Genomic DNA, 15085 nt, shown 5'->3' on the forward strand with positions numbered 1-15085 from the left:
AGATAGATAGATAGATAGATAGATAGATAGATAGATAGATAGATAGATAGATAGATAATACATACATATATATGCTCTCTGATCCCTTTGTCCCTGAGAATACGTCAAAACCTACTCCGCAGAGCCTGATCGGGGAGGAGGGAAGAAGGAGAGAAGAGCATAATTACATGTCAATATGGTATTTTTCTCACTCTCTTGTGGAAATCAGAAGTGGAATGACATGGAGTCCTCATCCAATATTCATTGGGAATCATCCTGACATGATCCTAGGGGAAAAAAACCCTTTTGAACCCACTGTTCCATCCCAACTTCTCAAAGAGCCACAATGTGCCAGGAGCAATGAGCAGAGTCGAGTGAGGCAGAGTCGGTGCTGTGTATGGGGATCAGCCCTGGTGGCGAGCACACGGCAGCAAGGCTTAATTATGATTCACTGAGCCGCATTGTGGAGATGTTTTAGAGCCACTTAATTAGTGTAGGAATATACAGCCATAATTATCCTGAAATATGGCCTAATTAACCTATGGAAAACCCAGGCCCACTGCTCGGGAAAGTTGGAGACATTAATAGTCTATTAATATACCGGGGCTGCTCATCTGCCAGGACTGCTGGGGGGCCACCAGGAACCAAACTGTTGAGAACAGCGTTTTCTGTTTGAGGTAGCACTGCCATGAAGCAACTCTCTGTAGAGCCGAAGAAAGGAACCAGGAGACAGACTGGGCAAGTCCAGGGCAATGAATGGTACCTTCTCTAGTCACCTCAGAGAAGTTGAAATGTTTCAGCTCAGACCTTCCTGGGGGTAGAGGATAGAATAAAATTAGCTCACATAGTTACCATGCTTTCATATTTATATAATAACCATCCAAGGATTGGATCCACACTTTATAAATAAGGAAAGAGAGGCTCAGAGAGGTTGACTGACTTGCCAACAAACACAAGGTTAGAAAGGATTTGAATTGGTCGTGGAATCCGTGTCTACTGATTCCAAGCCATTTTTCTTTCCATTACACTGTACTGAATTTACTGAAGACCCTCTTACATACCCTTCTAGACCAAAGCGTTGACTTCAAAGCCAACTCAGAGCTTACCTAACAGGCTCGATGATTCTATCCAACAGATGTGCCCAAAGTGAAGATGTCCATTACTGGATGAAAGTAGGATGTCATTGCTAATTTGAATTCAAACTCATCACTCCCTCTGTTGAACAGACCTCAGTCCCCAGGACAGAGAAAGGGGAGTGGGCAGGTCCCTTGAATTCCAACACAAAGCATTCTTAAAGAGAACCATGGAAACTTGAGGTTTGGAGTCTGCCTGGCCAGCACTGTGACAAATGTTCCAGCAACACTCTCGTTCTTTAATGATCAAAGGAGTCAGAATTGAACTTACTGTAATCATCCATCGGGGAGTTTGCTTAAAATTCCCCTAATTATGGAAGAGCAGAAGATTGCTGCACAGTGTGCTGAATAGAGAAACCGAAGGCACCCTGCTTCCAGCTGCCAGGAGAGACCCAAGCATGGAAGAAAAAGGCAAGACCAGAAGACGAGAGGAAGGGAAGCTGGGCCACAAATTGCAAGATATGAAGATGGAAAGGGAAAGAATTTTCCTCTCTGCCATTGACTGTTGAAGCTCATGTGAGCAGGAGATGAGAGAGGTATTTCGGTTAGCTGAAGATTGACACCAGTTGGGGAGGGCTGTGTCCCCTGATGCAGAAGTTGGAGGAGTGACCAGCTAAGGATGAACGGGTAGCATGGTGGGCAGACATAAATACCAAGAAACATAGATTCCTGGGACTAGGGACTACTTTCTAGAAAAACAGCAGCAAAGACTAGATCCCTGGTTTGGAGGCAAGTCAGGTTCCTGGTATATTCTCCCCATCCTACTCTGTATAGATCTTGTAGGTACCTATTTATTTACATGTTGTCTCCTCCATTAGAATACAAGCTCTTTGGGGGCAGCTAGGTGGCGCAGTGGATACAGCACCGGCCCTGGACTCAGGAGGACCTGAGTTCAAATCTGGTCTCAGACCAAACACTTGACACTTACTAACTGTGTGACCCTAGGCAAGTCACTTAACCCAAACTGCCTAAAAAAATAAAATAAATAAAAAAACTTTTTAAAAGAATATAAGCTCCTTGAAGGCAGGGACTGTTTTCTCTCTTTATTTGTGTCCCCAGTGCTTAGCACAGTGCCTAGCACATAGTAAGTACTTAGTACATTTTATATACTGATTGACTGACTGGAACAGATGGAAAAAAATTGATTAGTCAGTGAGGAAGTTGATGCCCTGACCCAAGAGGCCCCTAGGGTCAAAGCCTTGAATTGGGTACCATAAGACCATCTAAACTAAAGGAAGGAGAAGATCCAGTCTCTGTCACCCTTGGTAAAATCCCAATCTGATAACAGAGACAACACATACATCAGGCACAACATAAAACAGATAAGTCTAGGCCAAATACGCTACTTTAAAGAGCTGTAGACATCAGTGGGGAGTTGGAGGGGTAAAGGGGTGAGGGGGTAGGATGCTAAAATAAAAAAATAGTCAGAACTCAATCAAAATAGACTTTCTAGAGAATGTGTGTTGAGTGAGGTTTAGAAGGAGAGGAAGAAGCAGGCTGTGCACACGGGAGGAGAATAGCAGAAACAAGAAAAAAAAAAAGAAGAAATTGCAAGCTGAGGGGCTTATCTTTGCTGGAGAGGAGAATCCAAACCTAGGAGATGAGGGCAGTGAGTATATATGACAGATGAAAGGGACCAAGATGGAGGTGGAGAAAGGGCTCTGAAGCCATGCCAAGGAGTTTGGATTTATAGCAAGTGTCAATTGGGATCCCACTGAACAAGGAATTCAATTCAGTTTTACAAACATTTATTAAGTGCCTACTGTGTGGAAAGAATTCAGGCAGTCCCTGGGAAAACCACTGCTAGGCAGGGATCAAAATAACACATTAGTTAGAGGGCCCTTGTCACTGATGGATTAGAGCCAGAAGCTGAAAGCTGGAGCCAAGGAGGCTGGGGAGTAGATAAGTCCTCTAAGGGGAATATAAACACCAAAAAATCAAAAAGGCTAAGGTTCCTGGAACACCTAACCAAAGAGTCTCAGCTTCCCTCTCTCCACTGGGGAAATGGGGAGAATCAGACTAATGAGTTGGGAAGAGGACAATTTAAAGAACTCCCGACTAAAGTATGACTTTAAAGGATTCTTCTATGATCTTGCTTCAAAGTGTGGTGTAATAGAAAGACACTGGGCCAGAAGACCTGGACCCAATTCCTATTTCCACCACTTATTAGTTGTGCCTTTGGACAAGTCATTTTCTCAGTTACATCACCTAATGAAAGGTCCTTTTTGGGACCTAAAGTCCTTTCTAGCCCTGAAGCTTTGTAATACTGAACTGGTCTAGACTTCTTCTCCACCCTCAAGTTATCATCTTGGATCTTGACAACTGGTGCCCCCAGGAGGAGAAATACCCCTTCAAAACCCCCTGAGATTAATCTGGTTGCAACTGCTCCTAGAGTCCAAGGTCTTGGTACTAGTGAAGAAACAGAACCAGGTGAACTAGAATCCTCATAGCCATGATTCTTCCCCACCCCCAATCCCTATTGCCTCCATTGGAGAGGGGGAAAGGAGAAATTTAATCTGTTTAATTGAAAGTAAAACCAAATGCAGAGAAGGGGAAAAGAAAGGGAAGGGAGGGAAAGGAAAAGGATAGAAAGAAGAGGAAGAATGGGTTTTGTAGTGGGAAGACTAGGTTTCCAATGCAAATGCTTGGGTGGGGAGAGCTCAAGCCATGGGCCTTTCTCTCTCCCTTCCCACTGCTTCCCCATCTCCATCCTTGCTCAAACTGGGCTTAAGCTCTTTGGATAAGGAGGTGATACTCAGGGATGTACTGGTAAATGTTTAACAACCAGCTTTCCCACACACATAAACAAAAATGTACTCATGACACTCTTTTAAGTTTAATCAGCATTATTAACACTTTTGTAAGTCTAGACAATCAATTAACACTAAAGCAATTCCTGATTTGTAGCATTTGACAATTCTGTCCTAAATGCTCACACTGAAAATTTAACAACCAGCTCTCCTGAACCCTTTGTAACCAATTTCAGCAAACCCCTGGATATACTGACAACTTGGACTACTTGGTACACCAGGGCTACTTCTTGGTTTGGCCTAAATGAACCCCCAGGGACAGAAAGGATGGAGAATATGATACTGTCTCCATTCATCTTCTGCAAATTGGATGGAGAAAAAAGAAGAGGTGCTGCAGTCTCCTGATTAATACTGAGTCCAGTGGCATCACAGAGATGTGTTTGATGCTCTGGGGCTTGAACTCCCTTTCCCACTTGGGATCTAAAGTTACCAAGTTTGGTGTCACAATTTTTATCTAGATCTGTTCTCTCTGCAGCTCATCTGGTTCTTCATGACTTGAATCACCCACCAAGCTTCCCTCCCCAGTTCTGATCTTTTTCTTTTTTTGAAAATAAGTTTTTATTGATGTTTTCTGGGTTTTGCATCATCAAAGTTATCCCCAGAATCCTCCCCCTTCTCCTCCCAGAAAGCCCTCCCTCACAACAAATGGTATTTTTTAAAGACAAAGAAAAAAAAGATGGGAAAAAAAGAAGAGAAAAAAATCAGCACAACTGCTCAATACGTTGAAAAAGCCCCCAAATATATGCCAATGTGTTAACACCCACAGACTTCCCACCTCCACAAAGGAGCAGGTTGGTGTTGGCTGACCCTTTTCTTAATGACAATGGGGAATATGTTAGAGGGGCTGGTTCTGAGGTGGGGAGGGAGATGAAAGGTAGCCATTAGACTGGCCTGTGAAGACAAGGGCAGCAGCTGAAGCCTTATAGGGAACTGAGGCAAAAACTGAGGAGTATGTTGGAGGTAAGAGGACCAGATTTGAAATCAAAGCCCCTCTGCTATTTGCTACCTGTAACGAGCTTGGACAATTCACTCCCTATCTCTCGGTCTCAGTTTCTTCTGAAAAATGAAGGGGGTTAATAATTCTGGTGAATGGATAATGAAGCATGCTACCCACCTCCTGCCAGAGAAGTGATAGATTCAGGGAGCAAAATGAGACATATTTTTTAGACACAGACAATGTGGGAATTTGTTTTGCTTAACTATGCATATTTGTTACAAGGTTTTTGTCTTTTTTTTCTTTTTCTTTTTTTGCTAATAGAAGGAGGCAAGAGGGAAATAGATTTTTGTTAATTTAATAAAATAAAATAAATTTTTTTAAAATGGAGGGGGTTGAACTAAATGACCTTACTCTGGACTACTTCCAGCTCCAAATTCTATAAAACTATGAGAGAGGAGTATGGATAGGGGATGGGAGTTTGGAACTGAGGATATTAAATGACTAGCATGCAAGTTGATGTAAATGAGCACACATTTATGATGTTACCTCACACTAGAGCATTTTGGGTATCCCTGGTTGGTTTCTAGCCAGACAGGGCTCTAGCTCAGACCAACAGACTAGATGGGAAGAAAATGCAGTGGTGGTATCTGTAGGCAAAAAGTCTCAGCAATAACATGGGACATTAGGTGGCTGATGACTTTGCATAACAAGAGAATTGCAATTAAGAGGATGATCAGTCCCTGGGCACCGACAGGGGTCTTGATGCTGGTTGTTTAACAAAAGCAGCCATAGTGGGGAATTGTTTTGTTTTGGAAAGGAACAAGTGGAAGAGTTGGGAGTGAGGTCTCAACTTGGAAAATGCCCAGGCCCATTTAACAGGTCTTCCAGGAGAATTACCAAGATAAATTCAGATAAATTGCCAAGATAAATTTTATTCTTTTTCTTTTTTTTTTCTTCCCCATTGCAAGCTGAGCATTTTTACTTTCAGACTGGCAAGCCCAGATAGGTTGAGAACTCACAAAGATTCCTCATCAGACACTCAGCAGAAGAAACCACCCCCCTCCTGCACATCCCAAATAGTGGAGGAGGAAGAGCATCTGGCCCAGGGAAATATCCCAGGGGCTTTCAAGAGGGAGAAGAAGTGGGTGATGAGAGAAGATGGCAAAGATATGGAAATGGGAGGCAGGGAGTACGACAGCCTATTACCTGCAGAAACTGCCTGCTTCCTCTCTCCTTGTCCAGGATCTCCTACATTCCTCTCCTCTCCACCCTGATCCACTGATGCTTTGTACAGTGGTACAATTGTCATTACAAGACCATTCTTCTTGATGGCCAATAGCCCAGCCATCCTCATCCCTCACACTACAATGCCAACCTAGGCACACCTCATCAACTTCTTTAGGTGCTCCCTCTATGGCATGGAGATCTACAGGTCAGCCCATATCACCAGGAACATCCCCATGTTGATGGAGACAGAAACAAGAGAAAAATGGAATCCCAAGATTCAAGTTCATTGGCAGTACCACCATTACCAACAGTGCTATCCTCATTGCTGTCATTCAGTTCCAACCTAGGCATACCTTGTTGCCTCTTTAGAGGACATCATCTTATATTACCAGAAACATCTTCATGACAATAGGGACAGAAATAAGGTGGAAAAGGTACTGAAACAGATTCATATTCATTGGGAAGGATTCCAGGTGACAATAATGGCACATTGATGTCACCCATCACCTAGATGGTATAATATGTATTAAAGCAGGCAAAGTTTTGTTTCAATTCTTCAGCAGAAACCCCTTACCATAAAACTCTTATGGATTTAGGGGTACGTGCAGTCTGGCTAGAACTAAAGGAATTGACATACAATTAAATTGTAGAGATGCTAATGGTTATGCTCACATTTGCAGGAAAAGAAACAGTCATACTATAAACTCTAGAAATGGGATTGATTGAAGAGAACTTGGAAGTCATAGCTGGTGATGTCAGAAAGTGCCACTGTACAGGAACTGAGAGTGTTTAGAGGAAATGTTGGTTCAGAAAGGAAAATAAGATGATGAGGACAATAAATCACACTTATTTAACACTTTAAAGATTGCGGATCTTTATATGTGGATAGAGTACTGGCCTTAGAGACAGGAAGATCTGGATTCAAATCTTGTCTCTGGCACTATCTCAATAGCAGCAAACAACCCTGACAGTCTGGAAGTCCTTGCAGATATCTAACCTCAGTAGTTGTTGCAATTTGTGTGTTCTCTCTTTCTTTTTCAAACTCTCCTGCTTTCTACCACTGTGGTTCTTTTGTTCCCCTGCCCTGCCCTTTCCTCTACTCCCTTCTTACCCTGCGCTGCTGTTCAGTTGTGTTTCAGTCATGTCCAACTCTTCATTACCCCATTTGGGGTTTTCTTGGCAGAGATACTGGAGTGGTTTACCATTTCCTTCTCCAGCTCATTTTACAGATGAGGAAACTGAGGTAAAGAGCATTAAGTGACTTGCCCAAGGTCACACAGTTAGTAAGTGTCTGATTTCAGATTTGTACTCAGGAAGATGAGTCTTCCTGTCTTCATGCCCAGTGCTTTATCCACTGTACCACCTAGCTATACCTTCTTAGCCTGTGTAGGTAACTTTAACCTCTATGTACCTCAACTAACTAGGACTTAACCACTAAATTATCTCCATTGGTGGAGAGAATTCTGCATGATGAAATCACAGATTATTCCTTAAGTGGAAAATATAGAAAGTGCTTTTCTCACAATATTCCTGAGAGGCATGAAGTATAAAGGGTGAGGAACACAGAACGTCTGATTCTGCCTCTAGGGCTCTGTGCGCCACATTACCCACTGTACACTATGTTTATAATTACAGTTTACAAAGTGCTTTCACATGCATTTCTTCATTTAGTCCTTATGACAACTTTGTAAGGTTAGACAGGGTAAGCATTAACATAGCCATTTGACAGATGAAGCAACTGATGAGAAGATCCACTCATCCTTTTTCAGTCAGAGCTTCACAACTCTGATTTAAGTGACTTCCCCAGGACTACATAGCTAGAAAGCTGGGATTAGACTTGGGTCTTCTGAGAGAAATTAAATGGGCTGGTCTAGATTATGAGTTCAGCAAAGGTTGAAAAGCAGAGGGTTGCATTCCCGGAACAGAGAAAAAAGATAATCAGGAAATATATGAGCCCTGACTGAGTCAGAGTTCAAGTGGCCATGAGAAGAATAGGTTTGACCTGAAGCTGAGATGACCGTCAGCTTATAGAGAAAAGGAATCATGTTTTTCAGAGACCCACGATGCTGAGAGTCAAAGTTCAATCTGGGCCTGGTGGTGAAAATAGGGTTAACTAGCAAGAAATGATAGGGTAGGTAAGAAGTAAAATGGTTGAACTCTCAGGGCCTAGGGCTCAAGCTTGGAAAAGAAATCCCTCTTGTGTGTGGTGGCAATAGGAATTGCCCCAAGCCAATCAACGGTGGTGGCCATCCTGGTGAGGCCTGGGCTGTGGCACATTCTCCTTCTATGGCCTAACCTCCATCCCCCAAAAAGAAAAAAATATTCCTTCTAAAAAAGTCCCATGACTTTCTAAGAGGCAAAATGGTGAAGTGGATAGAGGAAGGGCCTTCAAGTCAGGAAGACCTGAATTTGTGTCCTAACTCTAACACAGACTTATGGTGCCACCTTGGACAAGTCACTTAAACTCTTAGTGCCTGAGGCAACTCTGTCTGACTTCAAGTTACAGATGAGTTGCTGATCTATATCCATGATGATCTATATCCTGTGCTTAGCACATAGTAGGCCCTTAATAAATATTGAATTGAATTGAATGATGAAAACAGACCAAAAAAAAAAAAAAGGAGATTCTATGAAACTTGTTGAAACTAATCTTAGACCCTTCAGAGGTCATTTTTTCCTTCTCTTTCCCTCCAGGGAAGCTATACCCAAATTGTTCCAATTGGTCGAGATTATGAGTTCAGCAAAGGCTGAAAAGCAGAGGGTTGCATTCCCAGAACAGAGAAAAAATATAATCAGGAAATATATGAGCCCTCTCTCTTGTTTTTGTTTGTTTGTTCAGATGGTTGGTTGGTTTGGGGTGTTTTGGTACCTCCCCAGGCAAAGAGGCCTTACTACTAGTCCTCTAGCCAGGATTCCACCACCTGGACAGTCTGGAAGGCCTTCTTGATAGCCAACCTCAATCCTTGTTGCTGCAAATTGTTTCCCCTCTTTCTGTCTCCTACTTTCTTTCAGAATGATACTCTCCATGCTTCTGCTTCCTCTCCTCATCTTCCCTTTTTTTTCCTTTTCATTCCTTTCTTTCCTTTCCTCCCCTCCCCTCTCCTCTTCTCTTCTCTATCCTTTCTCTTCACTTAATTCCCTTAACTATATCAAATTAAAATAGTGGGGACAAAAATCTGTTGACTCTGGCTGAAAGGCTTTTCATTTTTGTCTCAACCACGAGAGTCCAGAAATGTGTACAACAACCACTAAGAACCCCTTCAGACTCATACTGCATCCTTTTTCCTAATTTTTTTTAATACTTCCCCTTACACATTATCTTGCCTACAGCACCCCCTGCTGCCCACCACATCCTAGCAGAAGAGAGAAACACAAAGGTACCTTCTTGGAGAATTCTCATCACTTGTCATATTGAGTTCCCGCCTTGTTCCCCACCCCCCACAATGTTACTTAAGTGATGGTAAAGGTAGTAGCTAAGTGATCTGTAGCTCCCTTTCTTCTGCTGCTGTAAAATATGGACAGCAGGAACCACAAGAGAAATGAGCCTTGAAAATTAATCTGCTTTACAATCCTCATGAATATTTAAAAGCTGATGAATATGTAACTACATTTCTCTTCTCCATTAGTGCATGCTTGTGAGTTACTCCAGTTTCTCCAGGTTTTCTTTGGTTGCTGCCTTGCAGGACTGACTTTTTTCTCCTCTCAACAAGGTACCAATAGCTCTTGGACTTCCATCCAGCCCTGAGCACAGGACTTGTCCTTTTAAAATTCTCAGTGAGTTTGGAGAGGATCCCTCTAGAACCTTTCCCAAGATGGAAGCTACAAGGCCAATGAAATACAGTTAACTAAAGCTACTGTTGTAGGGGTCTGGGCTTCTAGGAGTAACTGAGGCATAAAGAAATTGTACCAGAAAAGTTGGAATGGCCAAGGGCCTCATCAGAGGCAGTAGAGAACTTTAAACCAACGGCTTGCTCTGGCCTAGATCTCTCACTTGCTCAGTGAACCCCGTGGGTGGAGATGGGAGGAAATAGAGTAAGGGTCACTAGGCATTAATGAGTAGGATTGTGTGAACCAGAGAAATCAAGCCATAAGAAAGAGGGCAGAGGGTGCCTAAAGTTCCCTGGGACAGGATGGGAGAAGAGGTAATGAGAGAAGTAGGTGATGGCCAAACACAGATATGGGATAGGGTCCAAGATATAGTTAGATAGAATTGAGTCTGGCACTCCTTGGATGTCCTGGATCTACCTGACTCAGACTTTATACTTGGCTGGACTCTGAGAGGTATGGCAAACATAGAGTATGCCTCTTAGCACAAAGTCACTATCATCATCGTGGCTTCTCTACATAGAGCATTTTGCAGCTTACAAATGATTTTATTTGACAATGCAGATATTCTAATTCCCATCTTACAGATGGAGAATTTAAAGCTCAGAGGAGTATTTCAAAGAATCTTATAATTACAAGGGCCCTCAGAGGTCATATAGTCTAACCTGTACATACTCGGAAATCCCTTCTATAACAGACCTGACTCTTGGTTAAGTAAGTCTATGCCTGAAAACTTCTAGTGATGAAGAACTCATCCAGAACTTCCTGAAAAAATCCATTCCAGTCAACTTGCCCAAAATGATGCAGATATCACTCAATCAATAAGCACTTATTAAGTGAATAATACTAGGTACCAGGTACTGTGCTAAGTGCTGGGGATACAAAAACAAAAATGAAACTGTACCTGCCCTCAAGGAGCTTACATTCAAACAGGGGAGATAAATATGTAGAAGTATAGGTATATACATAATAGATACAAAATAATTTGAGGGAAAATATTCATCAGACCCAGGACTCAAATTCTGATTTCCTGAGTCCATGTCTTAAGGTCTTCCCACTACACATTATTTCCTTTCCCCTCTGAAGCTATTTTTAACCTCAGTTGAATAAAAGGCCTCTGATGTCCAAGAGCAGGAATCATGGTTAGGCCAATTTGACTTGAAGTGAAGGTTGCTCCCATCTCTTGGTGTTTCCAAGATTTGCTGGCATTAGTTTTCCAGGCTTCTGTTGATAATTCATTTGCCAAGGCCCTACACATATGTCTTTGCTCTTCCTTTCTGGGGAAGCACAGACACACATACCCACTATCTGGGAATCTTATTGGGTCTTTCAGTGTGACTGAAAGGGTAGTAAGAGAAATGTATAAAATTGCATTTGGAGAAGACCCAAGCTGAGTTTGTACCTGACTTTCACTTATGAGACTCCATTAACAAAAAGAACTATCTCATTGCCCTCCCAAGATCATCTCACTATACCCAAAACCCTCTCATTGCCTCTAGGACCATCTCATACATTCCCAAGACCATCTCACCACTCACAGGACCATCTCACTGCATCTAAAACAGTATCACTCCTCCCCCAGTACCATGCTACTCCAGCCCCAGGACCATCTCACTTCATCCACTATATCACTCCCTCTAGGACCATCTCACCTCATTAAAAGCTATAGTACTCCTTCCAGGATCATCTTCATTGCAGACACTTAATAGCTTTGGAGAACCATTTCAATTCATTCTTGATCGAACTCACTGGAACCTTAATAAATCTCATTGCTACAGCCATACTACACCCCAAGGCCTTCTCATTACTCCCTGAGCCATTACGCTGGTCTACTTTCCCTAGTGCTCCACTTTGGTTTCCCTGGATCTCATCTTCCTCTAGTCTAGAAGTGGGCTCCAGAGAGGAGCAGGCTTCTCTTCCAGCTGCTATTTGTCTCCATCTATCACCTTGCAGGAACAGCAAGAACAAAAACAGCAGGGCACCTTCCCAGAGCTGCAAGACTTTTCTTAGAGCCTGAGGCAGACTCAAGAATCAGTGCCCTGCAGTGGGGTAATGGCTGAACCTAGGGCTGGTTGGAGTAAGACTCAAAGAAGCGGACCAGTGGACCATGAGGTTAATCCATGGTGCCAAGATTCAGAATAGAGCCACAACTTGGTAGGAATTTGGTGTTAGAATGGCCTTGAGTTAAAAGTACTGGTGTAACATGGCAACAGCCTAGGAATTCTGGGCTTGAATATCATCACTTTTTGGGATTCTAATGAGACTGCCATAATCCTTGAGAATTCTAGGCAGGAACAACCCTGGGAATTTTAATCCAAACTGCACACTGTGGAAATTCTACCTTCATAAAACCCTGAGAATGTGAGGTCAGAATGCCATGACCCTGGGAATTCTTGCAGCCTCTCGGGTTCGTAACATCAGAGTCACCCTCAATTATTCACTCTCCCTCACTCCTATAGCCAATCAGTTCTAGGTCCCTTACATTCATCCCCTTCTTTCTACTCACACAGCTGTTACCTTAGTCTAACACCTCATCCTCCCTAATAGCCTCCTAGTCATCTAATCTACTCTAATTGTACTTGCTTGCCACCTCTCATCACTCTCATCATCCTATAAGTAGCTGCTCAAATCATCTTCCTTCAACCCTCTGTTGATCACATCCCTCCCCTACTAAGAGCCTATGCTGGCTCCCTACTGTCTATCATACTGAATTTCCACTCAGTCAGACCTACAACCACTTTGATAAACCATCTTCTCACCCTCTCCCAATCTTACTATCTTTGCATGTAACTATCCCTTTGCTCAGACCCTGTGCCCCCAACCAAATTAACCCGATGGCCATCCCCCACACACAACCTTCTCATTCCCCACTCTGAGCTTAATGGATAAATTTGACTGTTCCTCCTTATTCCTTAAGTTGCCCTCTCCTTACCCCTTCATCAACCTATGCCACACCCCTTCTATGCCCTACTAAAACTCACATCTTTCAGGAAACCTGATGATTGAATGAGCATTCTTTTATCATGGGTAGAAATATGTTTCATCATTACTGCAGATGTAAGGTGTGTGTGTGTGTGTATGTGTGTGTGTGTGTGTATAAAATTGCAATATGGGCTTTAGATGGACACTTCTCTATGATGAAATGAGTCATTAATTTGAAGAGGGAAAGGGGGTGAGCTCCCAGATAGGACAAATGTGGAGCTAGTATTTCCTGCCTGGCAAAGGAGCAGTGATCTAGAAGCACCCTTTCCCCCTGGTGGGAGGGACAACAAAGGACTCCAATTCTGAAAGTAAAGACAACAGTGCAAGGCTTCTCCCAAGGCATCATGCCAGCTGATCACTGAGGTCAGGCCTTTGGAGACAATGTGGTACAATGGGAAGAAACTGAGTTCCACCTCAGATACTTAATGCCTGTGTGGTCCTAGACAAATTGCCTAACCTCTCTGGTCCTCAGCTCTCACATTTGTGAAATGGGGGTATTTATGCTAACCAGTAGCACCTGTTGCTATGAGGCAAGCATTTTGTAAACTCTAAAACACTCTATTAATGGGAGTTATTACAATTATTAATTAGATGGGGCCAAGTAGTCCTGAATTTAGGAAATCAGAATAAGACTCCATGCTCTGTAAACTCACCAATTCTGTGCTCTGTACACAATTTCATTTTACTTTTTCATCCTAGTTGTTAGTAAAGTCTTTTTGAAAAAGCCAATCCCCTGTCCTTTATGAGCTAAGAGGAAGAAAGCGGGTGTCCATGCTAAAGGCCAAGGGAAGCCAAGGAAGCTAGAAGAATCCATGCACTTTGGAGTCCAGCCAAGGATAGGAGGCAATGGTTAAAGTGTGGGCCTGGGGTGCCAGCCTGTTAGAGGGAGAACAAAGGAAATCTCAGGAAGAATGGGATTACTCTCTGTCAGTCTTCCATGATTGATCTCAAGGAATTCAAGTCATTCCTTTCTCTGCATCTATCCCTTCACGTTTCCCAAGGTAGTGCACCCCATAGGCATTTCCTAAACCTTCACATGTGCACCCGGTGGAAAGGACTATTTGCCATACATCATCTTTCCAGTCAGACCTCCATCCCTCTCTCCATATAGATAGTAGTCAGCATCAATGCATCATCTTAGGGAAGAGACAGCAATGTAGTATGCGAAGGGAAACACACATATATTCATTTTCACTTGCTGCTGTGGTTCTGTTGATGGGTCGGTCTTATTGCTGATCGTATAGATGCTTCATCACACACCAAAGCCATAATTTGGGAGTTTCCCAAGGGCAGAGATCGTGTCTCCTTCCTCTAGATGTTCCTGCCCCAACATCTAGAAGAGGGTCCTACATACAGGTGTGCCCTTATTAAAAAGCAGTTTGGATTCGATTTGGGTCCTGGCTCTGACACTTCATAACTGGATGACCATGAGCAAGTCATTTCATCTCTCTGAGACTCAGTCCTTAATCTGTAAAATGAGGGTGATAGCACACACATAATAATAGTAACAGAGAAATCATAATCTCTCTTACATGGTGGTTGTGAAGCAGTGATTCCCTGGAATTCCTGCTAGGGATGCAGGAAAGGATACTGAGTCAATATGGTGAGTGAGAAATAGAATACACTTCAATCAGTAGAGTATTTGCTTTGGTCTTTCAGGTTTATCTACTTTTCCCCAGTGGAATGAATAGATGAGAACAATGGCCATGGAGGGGGCTGAAACAGGCATTGTGGAGCACTTACAGCTTAGTCAGATATGGAAGTCACCAAGGTCATCCACAGTATCCTGGCTGGTTGCCTTGACTTTTGTCCTGCCACTGGACTTCAATGACTCAGGAAGAGAGAGTGAGGCTGAGACTTTGTGCAACTCTGCCTCTCTTAAATTCAATTCAAGTGCAAGTCAAGACATCATCTATGATATCATTGGTCCTCTTTGAAACAAAGGGCAAACAATAACCTGGTGGTTGTGAGGAAATCATTTTGCAAACCTTAAATTGCTATGGTAATAATAATAGTTAGCATTTACATAGTGCTTTAAGGTTCACAGTGCTTTAACAATATCACTTGATCTTCACAAAAACCCTAGGAGGTATATGTTGTTATTATTTCCCATTTCATAGAAGAGGAAAGTGGAGTAGGCAGAGGTTAAGTGACTTGCCCAGGGTCACACAGCTGACAAGTATCTGAGGCTG

This window comes from Vombatus ursinus, unplaced genomic scaffold (genome assembly GCF_900497805.2).
Source record: "Vombatus ursinus unplaced genomic scaffold, bare-nosed wombat genome assembly UNPS02014816.1, whole genome shotgun sequence".
Classification (NCBI taxonomy): Eukaryota; Metazoa; Chordata; class Mammalia; order Diprotodontia; family Vombatidae; genus Vombatus; species Vombatus ursinus.